The sequence below is a fragment of the Rhinolophus sinicus genome, linkage group LG06 (genome assembly GCF_036562045.2).
Source record: "Rhinolophus sinicus isolate RSC01 linkage group LG06, ASM3656204v1, whole genome shotgun sequence".
Taxonomy (NCBI): Eukaryota; Metazoa; Chordata; class Mammalia; order Chiroptera; family Rhinolophidae; genus Rhinolophus; species Rhinolophus sinicus.
In genome coordinates, this window is record NC_133756.1 from 24,941,683 (window position 1) to 24,958,780 (window position 17,098).

Consider the following 17,098-nt stretch of genomic DNA (forward strand, 5'->3'; position numbering starts at 1 on the left):
GAATTCTTTGTCTCCCTCAATGAGTTCTCATGTCCTGTCTTGGATTAAACTCCATCCAAGAAATGAGAATTGCTGCAGATAAAGCTTTGACGAAGCATGAAGAGTGAGAACAGAGTTGAAGGACAGGGGTTTGGCCAACATTAATTTTATTTTTAACAATGAGAAAGAAAAAGAGTTTCCCTGAGTTCAACAAACCATGTGCCAAACTCTTCTTTGGCAATCACTTAGTGTACACGCAACAGACATAAGCTAAATGTGGTATGTTTACAGAGTTGAGGCCAGAGTGTTATGAGACCACAGAAGAAGGTCACCTACCCCAAGCCTGTGACAAGTCTGAAAGACTTCATGAAAAAAGAGACCACTGAGTTGATATACACGCACCCAGCATATGACAGAGTATAGAGTAGAAACGCAGAGCAGCATGATGGAAACTCTGGAACCCGACAGCCTGGGGTCAAGTAGGCTCTGCCAATTACTAGCTGTGTTACCCTGGAGTTTCCCTCCTCTCACTGTTGCCTCACTTTCCTAGTCTTTAAAATGAGAATAATAATAGCACTTAGCTCATAAGCTTGATGTGAGAATTTAAAAAAAGAGGTGATCTACACCACATGCTTAGAACAGTAGCTGATACGTGATAAGTGCTATATAAATGTTAGCTATGATTAAGGAGACGTGTGGTTAAGGTTGGGTGTGCTTTTTGTGTGTGTTTTTTTCCATTTTTAAACTTATTTTTGAGAAGCTTTAGATATACAGACAAATTGAGCAGAAAGTACAGCAAATTCCCATATACCCTCCTTCCCCTCCACACACAAGTTCTCCTATGACTAGCATCTTGCATTAGTGTAGTACTATTGTTACAACTGATATTCCAATATTGACACATTGTTATTAACTGAAGTCCATGGTTTACATTAGGGTTTATTCTTTGTGTTGCTCATTCTATGGGTGTTGACAAATGTGTAATGTCATGCATTGGCCATTACAGTACTACACAGAACAGTTTGATTGCCTTAAAAATCCTCTATGTTCTGTCTACTTGCTTCTCTTCCAACCTCTATCACCTGGCAACCACTGATCTTTTTACTGTCTCCATAGTTTTATCTTTTCCAGAACGTCATATTGTAGGAATTATATGTCGCCTTTTCAGATTGGTATCTTCCACTTAGAAGTGCGCATTTAAGTTTTCTCCTTGTGTTTTCTTTTCTTAAGTTTTATTAAGGGGTAGGTATATTCATATCAATCAAGTTAAATGATGGTACTCAAAGGAAGCTGAGTAAAGGATCTTTACCTTGTCACTCTATAGAACGTTCTATGAATCTTTGCTTTTGGAACTCTATTTCATCCTCCAATGAGGTCCCACCACTAAGTCTTCTTGGTTTAGTTAAGTGACCCCTTTAAAATACCAGTGTTCCTTGGAGGTCACATTTTAAATATTTCAGGCCTAGAATCATAGCATTTTTCAGCTAGAAAGGGCCTCAGCAATAGCTGAGATGGGAAATCAGATGACTCACTGAAGAACACACAGTCAGAAATGAGTAACATGTCACTCATCCAGCATGTCACTTGTCGCTTAAAGGCAGGTTTGGATAGGTGCAATAACCACACACCCTGAACCAAAAAATTAAAATACATGTTCAACAAAAGATCTTGTGGATTTCATCCATGAACACATACAGGTGCGATTATATTTAACGATTTGATGCATAACCTTTACCAATAATAACAACATTAAATTAAGTCAGGACTATTCATTTACCAACATAATTTTTGGGACACCTGCAAAATGTAAGACAATATGCTAGGTATGAAGGCATGCAGGTAAAAATAACACAAGCTTGCAGAAAGTACCCATAAATGACAGCCTCAGTCAATCAAGGAGAGCTTCCCAAAAGAGATGACATGTGATCGGGCCCTAAAGGATGAGCAGATAGAGATGGTAAGGAAAGGACACTACAGTGAACTTGGGATGAGGAAAGTATGTGATATTTATCTGGGAATAGTGAGCAGTTCCGTGTGGCCGAGAAGAGAGCACCCCGGTGTGTGGCAGAAGGGAGGCTGCACCCCCCCGTGATGGTGCCATAAGCTGCAGAGAGACCTGGCTGGGCAGAGTCATCGTAAGGCCGACTGCTCCACTGCACTACCGTTCCCAGGGCCTGGGCTGCTCCGCCAGGTTCAAGTGTGCAGCCAGTCCCTGAACACTTGCCAAAAGGCAGTCCACAGCAGGTTCTTAGAGCACTCAAGGACTCCCTGCTTCCTCCGTGTGTCCTTGGCTGCTGTGTCTTCATTGTGCCCCCGAAGGAACAAGTTTCCTCTCAGTCCTGAAGGGCAGACAATAGAATTCTTCTGAGACAGCCTTCTCAGGAATGAGAAGTCCTAAGGCAGCTTTAATTCAGCCGGTGGGGTGGAGGGTGGGCTTTCCTTCCTGGAAACCTAGCTTGCTAACAAACGCCTCCCCACCCTTCTCCTACCCCCACTGGCTGCTCTGCACTTGCAGCTCCCACAGCCTCTGCCAATGCAGCAGCCTCCCAGCCAGACCTCACAGTCAGGATGGGCCTCGAGTGACTTTCTGCATTGAATTCCAGACTCCTGGGTGATGCAGCCATTTTTCAACCAGCCTCCCCAAGCTTGTCAGAGCAGGGGAGGCTCTGCGTCTGCAGGACACCCCATTCAAATAAACACCCAGTCAACAAGCAAGCACCTTGTCAAAGAGGGATCAGGAGTGTGAGTGACAAGGGGGGGGTCTTGGGAAAGTGACAGCTGTTTGAGCTGATCTCTCACAAGTCCTTTCAGCACCTATCTCCCTCCTGACTGACTGCCTCCCCATCTCCGTGAATGAGCACACACACACACACACACACACACACACACACCCCTAGCCCTCTTGTTCCCTGTGCCCGCAGCCATTACCTCCCCACTGCCAATCTTTCCTGACCCCCACATCCCCACTAATCCTTACACCATTATGCACCTCAATACCACAGGGATGGGGTGGAGAGGACAGGGGCTTGAATCAGACAGACAGGGTATAAACCTCTCTCAATCTGATTCTCCTCACTGCAACCTGAAGAACAAGAAAATGAAAGGAATACAGGCTATTATGTATGTACATAACCTACAGCAAGAGCTGGCACAGAGCAAGTGTAATCTCAGGTTATTTCCCTCCCTCTCCCTCCCTTAACAAATTAAATTCAACTGCAGTCACACAAGCACAGCACTGCTATGTCCCTTAAAGGTCATACAGAGGCAGTATGATGGGAAGAGCAAAGGCTCAGAGACAGATTCTGTCTCATTTAAGTCACATGTTTGTTGCAAAGACCAGAAACCCCAAGACAAATTGGCTTGAGGATGGAGGAAAGAATAGATTGCTGTGGCAAAACTGATGAATACTCCTAGTGTCTATTCTCTCACGCTTCCCTTTAGTAGTAGGACTCCCTGTCTGCAGGTGGCCTGAAGGCTGTGCCCATCTCTCCACACACTCTCTGGAGACTGCACTCCCAGCCTGCCTTTCGTCTATGAGTGGCATGCAGTGGGATGGAAACAAGGAGATGAGTACACGGCTTGGGTCACTCCCCTAAAAAGAAGCTGCTTGCTCTCCATACCTTCTTCTGCTCTTCCCCTTGGTTGAGAAATGGGTCAATTGGAGCCATCTCTTTGGACCGAGAGATGGAAGCCACACGTTGAGAATGGCAGAGGTACGCTGGCAGCCCTGGACCACTTACTTCTGGACGTCTTTCTGTCTTATTTAAGTCCTTTTGCTGGGGAGTCTTTGTTATAGCAGCACACCCTCTAACTTACTAACAGAATTCATTTCAGGTCAGAATTGATCCAGCAGTCTCCAAGAATCCAGTGTCTTTCATGCTTCCAATGGTGTCTGTCTTACTCTCACATGCTATATGTCCCCCTCCCACAGGTGGCTCCTACTCCCCCAAACCACCCTAACCCCAACCCTAAACCAGCTTCATACTAAAGACGTTACTAACAAAAATTACGGCAGCCAGTGCAGACCTCAACACACTCTAGAGAAGAGTGATATTTTTTTCTCTTAGCTTTGAAAAAGGGCAATAGGGACACAGAAGACAGAAAGATAAGCTAGCAAACTGAAATGGCCTGTTGTTGCTCAGTTTCTTCTGTGAACAGAACTTGCTTAACTGTTTAGTTAGAGCCATGAGATCAGGATTTACATCAAGTACAATGGACTTTAGATTTAAGCTCTAATATTCAGAGTGTGTTCTTCCAGGACCCTTTTGGGTTTCTATTGTGGGAGGCAAGCACCTATTTCCCACAATGTCCAACCAAGACATTTGTTCCCAGTGAAGGAAACAATTCCCCAAGATGAAATTAAGTGCTACCAGGAAGTAGAAATCAATGCGGGGAAGCTAAACAATGGTAAATGTCCAGTCCATCACCTATATGCATGCTGACATCATCCAAACGTGTAAGTCCCGCCCAAATCTCTCTCCTGTGACTCAGGCAGGGTTGGAATACAGTGAGGCAAATAAGGTCCCTAAGGGGCAAAACGTAAGGAGACACTCATTCTCAAATACTGACTCTGCCCTTACAAGACCCTGGGAGTGAGCGCCTCCTTACATCTTTCTCCCTATGTGCCACGCTTGCCTCACCCTAGGCCTGTGCACTGGCTGGTGATCTACCAGGATATTTCCTAGGCTTCTCAAGCTCGGCCTGATGATGACAAATCCTATAATCTTCCACTCTCCAACCTTGTCTTCCTATGCTCCCTATCTCAGGGAATAACACTACCCCCTACCACCTGTCTGGCTGCTCAAGCCAGAACCCTGGGAATCATCCTTGGTGTTACCTGCTGCCAGTCAGTCGTCAAGTTCATAGAGATCCCCAGAATGCTTCCACTTCGGTCCCACCATCCTCATGACACACAGCTAAGCTGCTATCATTTTTCTACTAAAAACAGCAACAGCCCTCTACGTGGTCTTTCCATTCCCAGGCTTGCTTTCCTCTAGTCCCTTTTTCTTACAACCAGGATGGTCGTTTCTAACTTGGCTTACAAAGTGGTCCTCCCTAATATAACTCCATCAGCTTCTCCAGCTTTGATTGGGAAACCCAACCCCTCCCCGCTCCCCCCACACCACAGCTGCGCTGCCTTCTCTTAGCTCCTCAGCACTTCCAGACCTCTCCATGTGCTTTTCGTCTTCCCATTTACCGCCCCCGTGACTTATTTATTCTTTGAATATTAGTTTGAACTTTATTTCCTCCAAAAGGCCTTCCTGACCCATAAACTAGGTGAGCCCCTTCTCCATGCTCCCGTAAGAGATAGTTTTACTTTTAAAACACTCATCAGATTTAAATAAATAAATACTTGTTTACGGTCTGCCACCCCTGATTGGCTCTAATCTCCTTGAGTTGCTTATCGTAAGTTGGGTGAATGTTTGAGGTAGAATCAACATTACAGATCCCAAAATTACAACTCTGACAATGCATTTATTTATTCAGCTATCATCTACTAAGCCCCAAGAAAGTGCCAGTTCTTTGCAGGCACTGAAACTGCAGAGAATAAAAAGAACCATACCTTCAGGGCATTCAGAGTTTAGTATACTAGTAAAGAGCCCCAGCTTCTGAGTCAGAGGCCTTGGTTCCCTCACCTGTTAAAGGAAGCTATCGTCTACATATAACAGATGTCTCTGGTACCTTGAGCACATCCTGTTGACCCACCCCTACTTTCAGCTGCAACTCTGATGGGTATTCCATGCAAGCTCAGAATCATCTTGTGCTGTCAGCTTCCCACCCCAAGCAAGTAGCTCCATCTTTCAGCATCCTGCCCCAGGGCTTTCTCCAATGTTGCCATAATCTGCTTGACCTGTGTAGGTAAACTCAGCCCAGAAGTGCAGGAAAATTAATGATACCCAGGACGCAGACAGCTTTTAATCACTGAGGCATGGTAGCTGGTGGGTAAATGCTGCAACTTCCCACTTTTCGAAGAGACAGAATTGAACCCCCATTGCCTACAGCAGTGACCTCAGAAACACAACCTTATTTGCTCTTTTCCTTCTTCCCTGTCTCCTTCTCCCTGTCCCCTCACTCCTCCTTCTTGGGATCCCCTGTACTGGTACCCAAGTCCTGGGTCAGGCTTTGCTCTGAGTGAAGCCCAAATTAGGGCACCAAACTCACAAGGTTATTCCAAAGATGAACTATAGCAACGTGAGTGACATCTCCTGGCACACGGCCAGTGCTTAAGAAATTGTAAGTATTAATGTTAGCGATTATATTCTTAGTGGGGGAGATAGACAAGTGTAACCCAATAAGATAAATGCCATAATGGAAGTATAAAGTGGTTGAATGTACAGAATAAGAATGGGTGAAGGAGCCCTTAAGGTTGGAAGAATCAAGGATGCTTCTCAGAGAAATTTTCTCTTAAACTGAGCTTTCTTAAAGGCCCACGAATCAGGAGAAAGAATTCCCCACAAGGGACATAGCAAGAATGAAAACGTGGCATAAGACAGAACATGCCATGTCGTGGGACACATACACAGTTCTGTGTTATAGGGAAGTTAAGAGAGGGTTTATGAGGGGTAGAGATTGAGGGCACAGAGAGCGGCAGCCTCAAGGAACCCCCACCAAGGAGAGAGGTGACGTCTGAGGCGCCTACAGAGATGAGCGGCCAGGCTTTCCTGTAGATAGCCGCGCGGGGAATACATAACGTTCGCTATCCATCTACACATGTGCTTTCCCGGCTCCTGTTTATTTACACTCTGCTTGGCTGGATGGAATCAAGGCTTAATTCCTGACCCACCCCCCTTTAGCACCCTGCAGAGAGGGGGAAGCAGGGAACATCCCTGTCAAGTGCCAGATGTTTGGCAAGGGCCTAAGGGCTGCTGATGGCTGTGGAGGTGAAACAGGAAACTCTTCTGGGGCAGGAAGCCTGGAAGTGCAGAAGTTTGCCAAATGAAAGACAAGTGGTTTCAGAGAAGTAGAGAACCATGAGATCGAGCAGAGCTGGACACATCTGGGTTCCAGGCCCAGCTTTGCTCCTTCCTGGCTCGGTGGCCCCCCACAAGTCACTTCCTTAACTCGAGCCTCAATTTCTTCAGCTAATATCCCTTCTAGCTCTGAGGTGCAAGGATGTCATGAGGCAGTCCCTGAACTTCACTATGAAGGTTGTAAAGGATTTTGTTACCCCAAAACTCCTCTTCACTTTGAGTTAGTTGACAGAATGAGATGTCTTTGATCCAAAAAAAGTTTTTAAAAAAAAGCTCAGAGGCCTGCCCACCTGGCTTTAAGGTAAACAATGACTTTTAACCGCAGTACATGCAAAACAACAGATTGAATTGGGGGTCAGGGGTGGGGGCAGGAAGTTAAACAGGCTGTTCAGAAATGCTGGTTGGCTCACTTTCACTTTTATCCAGTTACTTTGGCTAACAGCTAATAAAGTTTTGCTCAACTTATTTCCAGTCTCATGTCCCACTCTGCATCCTCCTCCAGCCAGGTTGAATGAGCGACTACTCTTCATTCTTCTAAAATGCCCTCATCTCCTGCTATTTTGTCTTTGTTCGTGTTGTTCATTCATTCAACAAACATTTACTGAGAACTTTCTGAGGCCTGGGTTCGGGGTAGTGAAAACCAGAGAAAGACGTGGTCCTGCTCTCATAGACATGTAGTCTAACATTAATTACATTAACTAGACAAACATTCACTAAAAACCTGGTACCAAGACATGGAAACCACAGAGGCCGTACATCTTACACCGGGTTGGGGGCGGATGTTGTTTACGAGAGTAAACAATATGATTTAGTTATGGGGCTCAAGGCTTCTTCGAGAAAGTAATGCCTTTATGTCCCTCCTTTTAAAGACAAAATCCTATTCAGCTGTGTGAGGCTCAATATCAACTTGTATATCAAATATCATCTCTGTGAAGTTGTCGGTATCTCCCCAAGCAAGACAGTCAGTTTTTCCTTTGGGATCTGCAGGGGTTTTTTTATGGACATGAACATAACTTTGGGGGCACTGTTATTATCTTTAGCTGTGTTCTAGCCTGTCTCCCCACAAACTGTGAGCTCCTTGATAGCACAATGCCGACATCACCCACTTCCGCAGCTCCAACTGGGTCCCACTCACAAATGAGATAAAACTGGAGTAAATCGAAAGGCAGTTCCGCTGCAAGTTCAAGGTATGTTTTGTTAAAGTGAATAATTTATTTCACAATTAGCATTCTAAATAATGTTCTGGTTCATGATCTTTTTTTCTTAATAAAACAAATACTTTTCTAAGAAGTTTGCATGGATATATTATACAATTAGTAAAAATAAGCCATGTATGAAAATTCTAAACCTGCCATTCAAGTAACGGATCATAAAAGTCCTTCACTGGATTTTAAAGACATTCATCTGTAATTTCTCCATAAGCCGAAAGTCTGGCTGTCAGAGTGACTGAAGTAGTGAGGTTTCTTATTTCAAATATGAATTTTTATGATGTGGTCTACCTATGTGGGCAGGAACACTTAGGAAAAGGCAGGTGGGTTTCTGGGCATTGAAACAGAAGTAATAAGAACTGGGTGAAAGTCTATCTCTCAGAAGTAAGCATGTCTGCTGCCTTTTCTACTCAGAGGGTAGAGTTGTTACGAAATGGGGCCATAGTTATTTGGTTTTCTGTCACTGGGTAGGAAAGTCTCTTGTACTTTGCCCATTCAATGGCCTCCACCTGGAATGTCTTTGCTCCTCCTCTCAAAATCCTATGCATCTTTCAACCCCCATCTCAAACATATCCTTGTTATTTTACTAATGTTTGGATGATTAGAATTTGCCAAAGGTCATAAAACACATCAGTGGCAAACTAAGAACAGGACTCTAGCCACCCTGTCCTATATTTTTTCCCCACACAGGGTTGTCTCAAAGGCAGTGTCCTAGGTGTTTGGGAAATGTTATCTACCTTCCAATACCCCTTTCTAGAGAAGTCTTAACCCCCATCAACACCAAAAGACTATAGGAAATTCTGTAGTTTAGCCACAATTTAGAAACCACTATTTTATTTTTAACTTAATGCAGCGTTTTCCAACTCTTTTGAGCCCATTGACCCATAACATCCATTAACTTCCTCTAGAATTATTTTTTCCGGAAAACACTATTTGGGAAACACTGCTCTCTGTCATGATTGCTCTCACTCAATTCTTCCCCATTATTTTAGAGAGGGGAGCCAAAGAAAGACAGTCATTATATAGGTCAGACACTAAGATATTTGGATAATCACCTCTTTTCATGACTGCCAGAAACCTCTATTTTACATTTAAATAAGAATCAAATTCAAAACTGGGGGCAAAGGAATGAGAGGCAATTTATCAAAGAAGATAAGAATTGTCAGTTAACATATAGAAAGACGTTGGGTGTCACTAACTATACAAAGCAACACAAAGTGAAACAACAAAGGATGGTTTTTATGAACCAAATCATCAAAGATACAGTTTTAGTGATAACGACATGCTAAAATTCTTAAAGATTATGTCTCTTTTACTCTTTTTTTGTATTTCCCAAATGTTCTACAATAAACATATATTCATTTTTAATGCTAAAAATACTTTAAAGTTGTGAGAATTCTTTTACAAGGCTGAACAGATCTTATTAAAAATTTACATGTTTAAAACTGGGAAAATGTGACTTTCACATTTTTAAGACTTGGAAACTGCTACTTTAAAATCTTTACCAGATTCCAGGAAGCAGGAAGTAAGCCACTGCTACCTTAAATTAGCTGTTGGCTCACGCCATAGGGGCGGCCTAGATTCACTTGTCCCACTGAAGACCAAGTGGATGAGTCCACCCTCGCTGCTGACTTAATTGAAGGGTTTGGCCTTTGAAATAAGACCTGGGATATCTCAATACCTAGAGATTCAGAATCTCCACCACTGAATCTATATTGGTCTCCCAGAGAGGTTCCACAGAGGTTCATCAAGACAGGTGAGGTAGTGAGGAGTCCATGGGCCTTGAAATTAGACCAGCCTGGCTTTGAGTCCTACCTCTTCCTCTTACTGTCATAGACACGAGGAAGTTCTATACCATCTCTGAACACTGTTTCTTTCTTTTGAAAAGAGAAAGGGTCAGAGCAAGAGATTATAGGATTGTCAGGAGGTTTAAACCTGATAAAGTAGGTAACCCAGGTGTTGGCTGAGACCCCTGTTCCAAGAGAGATCTAGAAAGGATTGGCTGGAGTCCTCAGTTCCAGACCCTGGCACTATCTGTAGTCCTCTCCCAAATTTCTGCAAATTCCAGGGGCATTCCTTGCTCAAACATATGTGATTGTACGGTCTTGTTTAAACTTGCTGATTCCATTACACACAGTGTTGAGTCAGATGTAAAATTCAGGCACTTCTTCAGTTTCCATCAATAATAATAACAACAACAATAACGACGTGATTATATAGCGTCTGTGAGCACAGTAGTACTTACTGACATTTTGGAGGGAGAGATTTACATTTAAAACACAAATAATTTCAACATTAAGGTGGATCTGTTCTTAAACGTCCCTTGGCCTCCCTAAATTCCATCACTTCATATTCCATTCTCCATCTTGCTGTACTCTCTGTACTTCCTCCTCCCTTCTCTTTTTCTAGAGCAGAAAACAAATTTCTCTCAGTTTTTCAGGCAGAGAAACTTGACTGTTCTTTTGTTGATGAAGCTTCTGATAACACCTTTATTCCCAAATAGTTTATCAAAGTATTTTTATAAGAAAGGCAGTTAGAAAAAATATATATTTTTTTCACTTCATTATACACCTACACAGAGGTGATACTCTAGTGGTAAAAAGCACAGTGGGCTGTGTATCTTGTCTAACTGTGTGACCCCTACAAGTTATTTACACTTAGTGTCCTCGTATGTAAAATGAAGATTATAATAGTACTAAACTCATAGGGTATCTACAGTTAAATGAGTTAATGCATGTAAAATCCTTAGAACACTGCTTGGCACATGATAAGGTCTCAATAAATATTAGTTATTCGCTTTCATTAAACAAGTTTTTACTGCATTTACTCGGATCCATTCTCCTCCTCATGGGACTTTATCCCACTTGGGTCATCTACTTTACATGCAGTCAGTCAACATCAATAAGGTATGAAGAAACGGTGCCATTTTGAGCATTGTAGGTCATTATTTGAAAAACTCCTAGCCAATGATATGTGCCTGGAGACAATGATATGCCTATGCAATCATAGTGGACTAGCAGGAGAGCAGAACATTTGGGAGTCAAATAGCCTGAGTTCAAATCCCAACTCTGAAACTTTCTTGCAGTGTGATTGACATGCTGCATGACCTCTCTGAGCTGGTCTCCTCATCTGATAAATGAGTAACAATAAAACCTACCTTACAGAATTGAGAGGAGTAAGAGACATAATATATATGGAAGAAAAAGTAGTCCATGCCTAGTACATGGTACATGCTCAATGAAGTGGTGGTGGTATCACTGAAATAAGTATACAAGGTCTCTTTGGATGATACATGAATATACCGATAATATCAGCCACCCACAAACTCATCAACAGCAATTAACTAGAGGTAAAATTTTGGCATCGTTATTCTGTTCCTATATTTTTATGTCCCTGAGATAATTCTGTACAGACATTTTAGATCCCACTTTTCCACTTAACGTGATATTAAAAGTATGTTTTCATGCCTTTAATTTTTTTTATCCCCTTTGTTTTAACAATTACATAATATTCTATTATAATATCTGCCATAATTTATTTAACAATCCTCTTTTTACTGGGCATTTAGGTTGTTTCCAGTTCTCGTTTATTATAAATAATGCAGCAGTGAAAGTTTTTGTCCAGAAGGTTTTGTCTGAATTTTGGATGATTTCCTTCAGCTAAATTCCTAGACATAGAATTACTGGGCCAAAACATATGAACTCATAGCATGGATTGCCATACTGTTATCCAGATCCTCCACATAGTTGAAGACAATCATCACGCTCTCAAGTCTTTTCTCTAAGCTAAATACTCCCAGATCCTTCCATCACTCTTCATATAATTCAACTCCCTGTGCTGCCACCATTCTTGTCACTTTTCTCTAGGATCAAAGCACTCAAGCTGGCATTCAAGGTTCTGCTCCTCTGGCCTACTTTATCTTTGCCTCATCTCCTGCTGTACCTCACTTCACTTTCCTGGCACCACCTCCACTCCCCCACCCCACTCCAGTCAACCACAGCTTCCTGTGTACACTGTGTTCCTTCATTCTGTTGTTCACCTGTGTATTCTATTCCTTCTGTCCAGGACTGCCCTTTACACTACTGATGCCTGGGAAACTCAATCTCGTCTTTCAAGACAAGGCTCAAGTGCCACGTCTTCTCAGAGCTTTCTTCGTTCCTCTTTTTCTGCCCGAGGCAGAACTAACTGCACTCTCCATTCTGCTTCTGTGTTACCTAGTACAGTATTAGTCAGAGTCCCCCACAAAATGGATGACCCACTCAATTTTGAGTAATTCAAGGAGGATTTAATAAAGGAATTATTTAGGAAGTGGAGAAGCAATAAGGAATAGCACAGTACCCATGGGCCAGCAAGGCTTTTAACATCCCTATGGCTGAAGGAGTGAGGACAGGAAGAGGTTGCTGGAACTCAGCAAGAAAGGGGTCACATGGAGAGGAGCTGTGACTTCCATCAACAGATGAAATCAGCCCAAAGTAACCCCATAGAGAGGGATCCAAGAGAATAAAATACCTTGCTTGACTTCACTCTCCTCGCTCCTTTTCATCTCCTGCCTTGGCTGGAAGAAGGGTGGAGACTAGGTCTGAGGGGGGAAAAGAAAGAGCCCCATGTCACCACATTAAAGCTTGTTACCCTTTATTGTAGCTCATTTTTCAGCAGGTACACTTCACTCCCTGAACTGAATATGTACAGTCTTACTTCCAAACTATCTTGCACACTGGGGAATGACCGTTTTGCTCTCCCACTCAGCTTTCTTCAGTGCCCCACTGCCCTCCCCCCTCCCATTGCCTACAGAGCCAACTATAAACGTATCAGCATTAACAATATCCCTGGCGACTTGGCTCTTGCCTTCCTCACTTCCTCACAGCTACCTCTCCCTTTTCTCCTCCTTCCCAATCCAGCCACGTGAACACTTGTCACTCCCCAAACACAGCGTTCTCTCTAAAGGGGCTATCCTTTTGCCTTGAACACACTTCCCTGACTGGAAACCTCCTACTCATTCTTTAAGACTCAACTCAAGGGCTACTTCCACTGTGAAACTCCCCGCCTCCCCCAGACAGACTCTTGGCCTCCTTCTCCAAAGCTCCTTTTACAGCTTATGTTTTATAGCACTTTATATTATAGATGTTTATAACTCTGTCTCCCCAAATAAACTACCAGCTTCTTTAAGGCAGGAACTGTGTCTTACTTCATCTATTTTCCTGGTACCTAGCAGGGTCTCTGGCACATTGTAGACACTCAATATTAAATTAATGAATGAATCATTGAATCAAATAAAGGTATTTTTCAATTAACGTATACTTCTTATTTGGTGAGTAGTTCTTTTTTAAAAAATTGTTCTTGTTCTTTATGTACTTTTAGGGTGTGAGTGTGCAACAGAGGGCAGAAGCATATGTCCTGGGCATCTGTCAGCATCAGCTGGCACTGGCCTTCATCTGCCCTCTGCATGAAGGTAGGCATCCATGGGAAGACAGGTAGGAGACAATCCATATAGAACCTACCCATTATACATTCATTTGACAGATGGACCCTGTTAACAGGTAACTTGCCAACAAGCCCTTAGGAGCTCTTGTGTCTGCTTCCTAAATCCATTTTGGAGCAGATATCCATTTTATTAGCTGAAGACAGAATAGACCAATTCCAAATATTTGGAAAAGCTTAATCTTGCAAATTAGCTAGCTGTCCTCTGGCCACATGGTGGCCACTTGTGTGGGAGGAAAGCAAGCCCATCTCAGGACAGACCTTTCTCTGTTTCTTGAGAAAACACAATAAAACACCCTTCTCCTTTCATCCACATCTGGCGGCTGGAAAAACAGTGACCCATGGAATTCACATTTTCATATTTGACTATGGTAGGCCAGTGTCCAGAGGTTATTCTTGCTGTGTTTATGAAAAAGAGAAGCCTGTCAGGATAAGAAGGCTTCTGATGGAGTGCTTATTGAGAAAACATGCAGAGATTTCTGTTTCCCCAAATTAGAGAAGGAGCTTATGATAAGAATCCTTTTCATTGATTTCTCCTCCTCAACTGCTTTCCCACTGTCCTGTAGTATAATTACAAGCCCTGAGGTTCAGCCTCATGATGCAAGTCCTAGAGAAAATTCCCCAAAGTGAAGTAGCCTAGGGGGTCCTAACTCCCAAAATTGCACAAAGTTTCAATATGATTCTATTGTACCCATAATATGGCCATCCGGCTAAGTGAGCTGAAAAGGGATTTTTGTTGTCTCCATTTTTGTCTGGCTTTTTATCAGTTCATCATGTTCATATTACAAACTGCATGTTGATTTTCTTATCATGTTCCCTGGACAAGCAGGAATGGCCTCAGGAGAAGAGAAAGAAAGGCACCTCCTAAGAGTGCCTGAGGACAAAGATGAATAAGAGTGACCAGGGGCAGTGGTAAGAAAGAAGGTTCAGTGTTCAAGAGGTCATTGGGAGGGATGCTTAGGACATTTTTGAGCAAACTAGGAATTCCTGAACAAACTAGCAAACCTGAGTGAACTAGGCAGCTGTAATCACTTTTATTTGCTGCCCTGTTTACAGGCGCGAACCTGCCGAGAGCATGGAAGGGGCAATCAAAGTGGACACTGATGAGAAACTATATTCAGCAGTAATTTTTGCCCTGGGGAAAATTAGTTTGCTGAGTCATTGACTAGTTCATTCAATAAACATTTTAGCAGATTCTTACTCCATAACAGGCACTGTCCTGGGCCCTGTATTTTCAAAGGTATAAAAACCATTCTCTCTGCCCTTGAGAGGCTCATGGACTAGAACTACTGGTCTCCCAGATCTCAAGATTGACACCCCATTATCTATTCCTTACTGCAGCTGGAGATTTCTTTTTTCTTTCTTGTTTTTTTTTTTTTGTTGTTGTTTTTTAACTTTTCTATTTATTTAAGTGTGTTTTTCCAGGGCCCATCAGCTCCAAGTCAAGTAGTTGTTTCAATCTAGTTGTGGAGGGCACAGCTCACAGTGGCCCATGTGGGGATCGAACCGTCAACTTTGTTGTTAAGGGCACTGCGTTCTAACCAACTGAGCTAACTGGCCACCCCCAGATTTCTAAACCACAAAGCAGGCCTGGTCTTTCCCAGATTAAACCCTGCAGTGGCACTTCCTGGTGAAGAGGAAATAAGTGTCAGCTCCTTAGCATAGCACACAGCCCCTGTCTGCCTCTCCAGCCTTCCCCGTCGTCTCAGTACCCACATCCCAACCCTCCCCAAGATCTCTGCACCCAGGCCTTTGCTTAGGACCTTCCCTGTGCCCACAGGGGTGTCTCTCCTCTGTGTCTAACCAAACTCCTTCCTGGCTTTCAGTTCTTCACTAAAATGCTAGGGTCTCGAAGAGGCCACCCTCTGCCCCAGCCTCCGATGAGCGGTCCCCCTCATATTGTGCCATTAAACTCTACATTGACCTTGGTTGCTGTAAGCATCCTACTACTGCACTATGGAATGGCCTGCTAGATTCCTCTGACTCTTCCAGTAACTTGTGAACTTCTTAAAGATGTACTTTTCTCCTCTTCACCTTTGCTTTCCCAAATGCAGTGTAAGGAATAGCACTCATATATTCAGTGCTCAAAATAATTATTCATTGGCTGCCTGCTCTATTTCACACTTTCATAAATATCTTACATAATCTCTACAAAAATCATAAGAAATTTGCATTGTGATCTCACCTTGCAGATGTGAATCTGATTCAGAGAAGGTGAGAAATTTGCCCAAGATCTCACAGGTCAGAAGTGGTGGGTGGCATCATGATAAAAGAGTACTCTCGCTTGCTTTCTCTACCCAACACTGGCTTGCATGCATCTTCAGGGTCTGCTGTTTGCACTTGTAGCCAGAGTGCTTCTCTCCAATCTGGGGGAGGAAAAAGGAAGGGAACACATCATGAAGAAATGAAAGCATTTTTTTTTCCTCTCTCTTCAAAGAGATCAGCAAGGATACTATATTTTTATTTCTAAAGGCTTGGCTTTTCTTACCTAAAGGTCAAGTTGTTAAGGGTTTGGGTTCTATTCAAAGGGACCATTAATCTCTCTTGCTAATGGGCACTGAACATAATAATGGGAGAAAATATGCAGAATGAAGGCTTTTATGTGTGAAGTTTCCTGAGAATGTGGGAACAAATCCCCTGGAATGAGACTGGGAAGGAACCCAGAACAGGATTCTGGATCCCAGCTTCTGGATCCCACTCTTGAGGTTAATGGACATTAGTTAGAATGGATGCTGGTCCAGAGAACAGAATCCAGCACCCAGGCCAGAATGCTTTGTTAGGCAGGCTCAAGACAGCAGAGGTTGCAAACTTTTTCCTCATGTACCCTTAAAACAATTTTGTAAAATTGTTTTACAAAACACACACTTTAAGCTGACATCTGAAATTTTTCATCAAACTTTAAACAACATATTGTAAATATTGATATTTTAAAATAAAATAGTTACATCACAGTTCTGCATGTACCCATTTTAGTCTAAATACCACAATTACTTAAAACCTACCACAATCCACTTGAAAAATGTATAAACAAGCTCTTCTTTAACAGTTGGAAATTTTACATTATTTTTTTTTCTTCTTAGAAAAACTCCCTGAGCTCCTGTTTTTATTTCACTTCTCCCACAGAATTTTATTCTAATGTATTAGGTTTTTTGCTAGAACCTAGTCGTTTACTAATCATCCAATATTTCTGTAAAGTGTGTGTGTGTGTGTGTGTGTGTGTGTGTGTGTGTGTGTGTGTATTGATTTAGTTTCCTGAAACCGTAAAGCAATAGGTGTTTAAAAGGGGGCAGGGAAGGGAGATTATGAAAGGGGACATGGGGAAGGAGAGGAGAATCTCTTGCTAGCTGTTGGGAAGATCAATGCTAGGAAAGATCATACATGCAAGTTGAGGTATTAAAAATTGATTCCCCTAAAACTGTCTATGCCTCCACATTTTTGGAGAAGTTTTTAGGTACTTCCAAG

The 17,098-nt window shown here is 42.7% G+C and overlaps 1 long non-coding RNA gene across 1 annotated transcript in view; it reads right to left on the minus strand.

Moving 5' to 3' along the window:
* LOC109453222 (uncharacterized) overlaps positions 1 to 17,098 on the minus strand; it is a 144,198-nt gene that overhangs the window by 95,938 nt on the left and 31,162 nt on the right. The window contains exons 2-3 of the long non-coding RNA XR_012497733.1: positions 15,822 to 16,002; positions 12,668 to 12,737 (exon numbers count right to left, since the gene is read on the minus strand). This is a non-coding gene — a long non-coding RNA (uncharacterized LOC109453222). The remainder of the gene's footprint in view (positions 1 to 12,667; positions 12,738 to 15,821; positions 16,003 to 17,098) is intronic.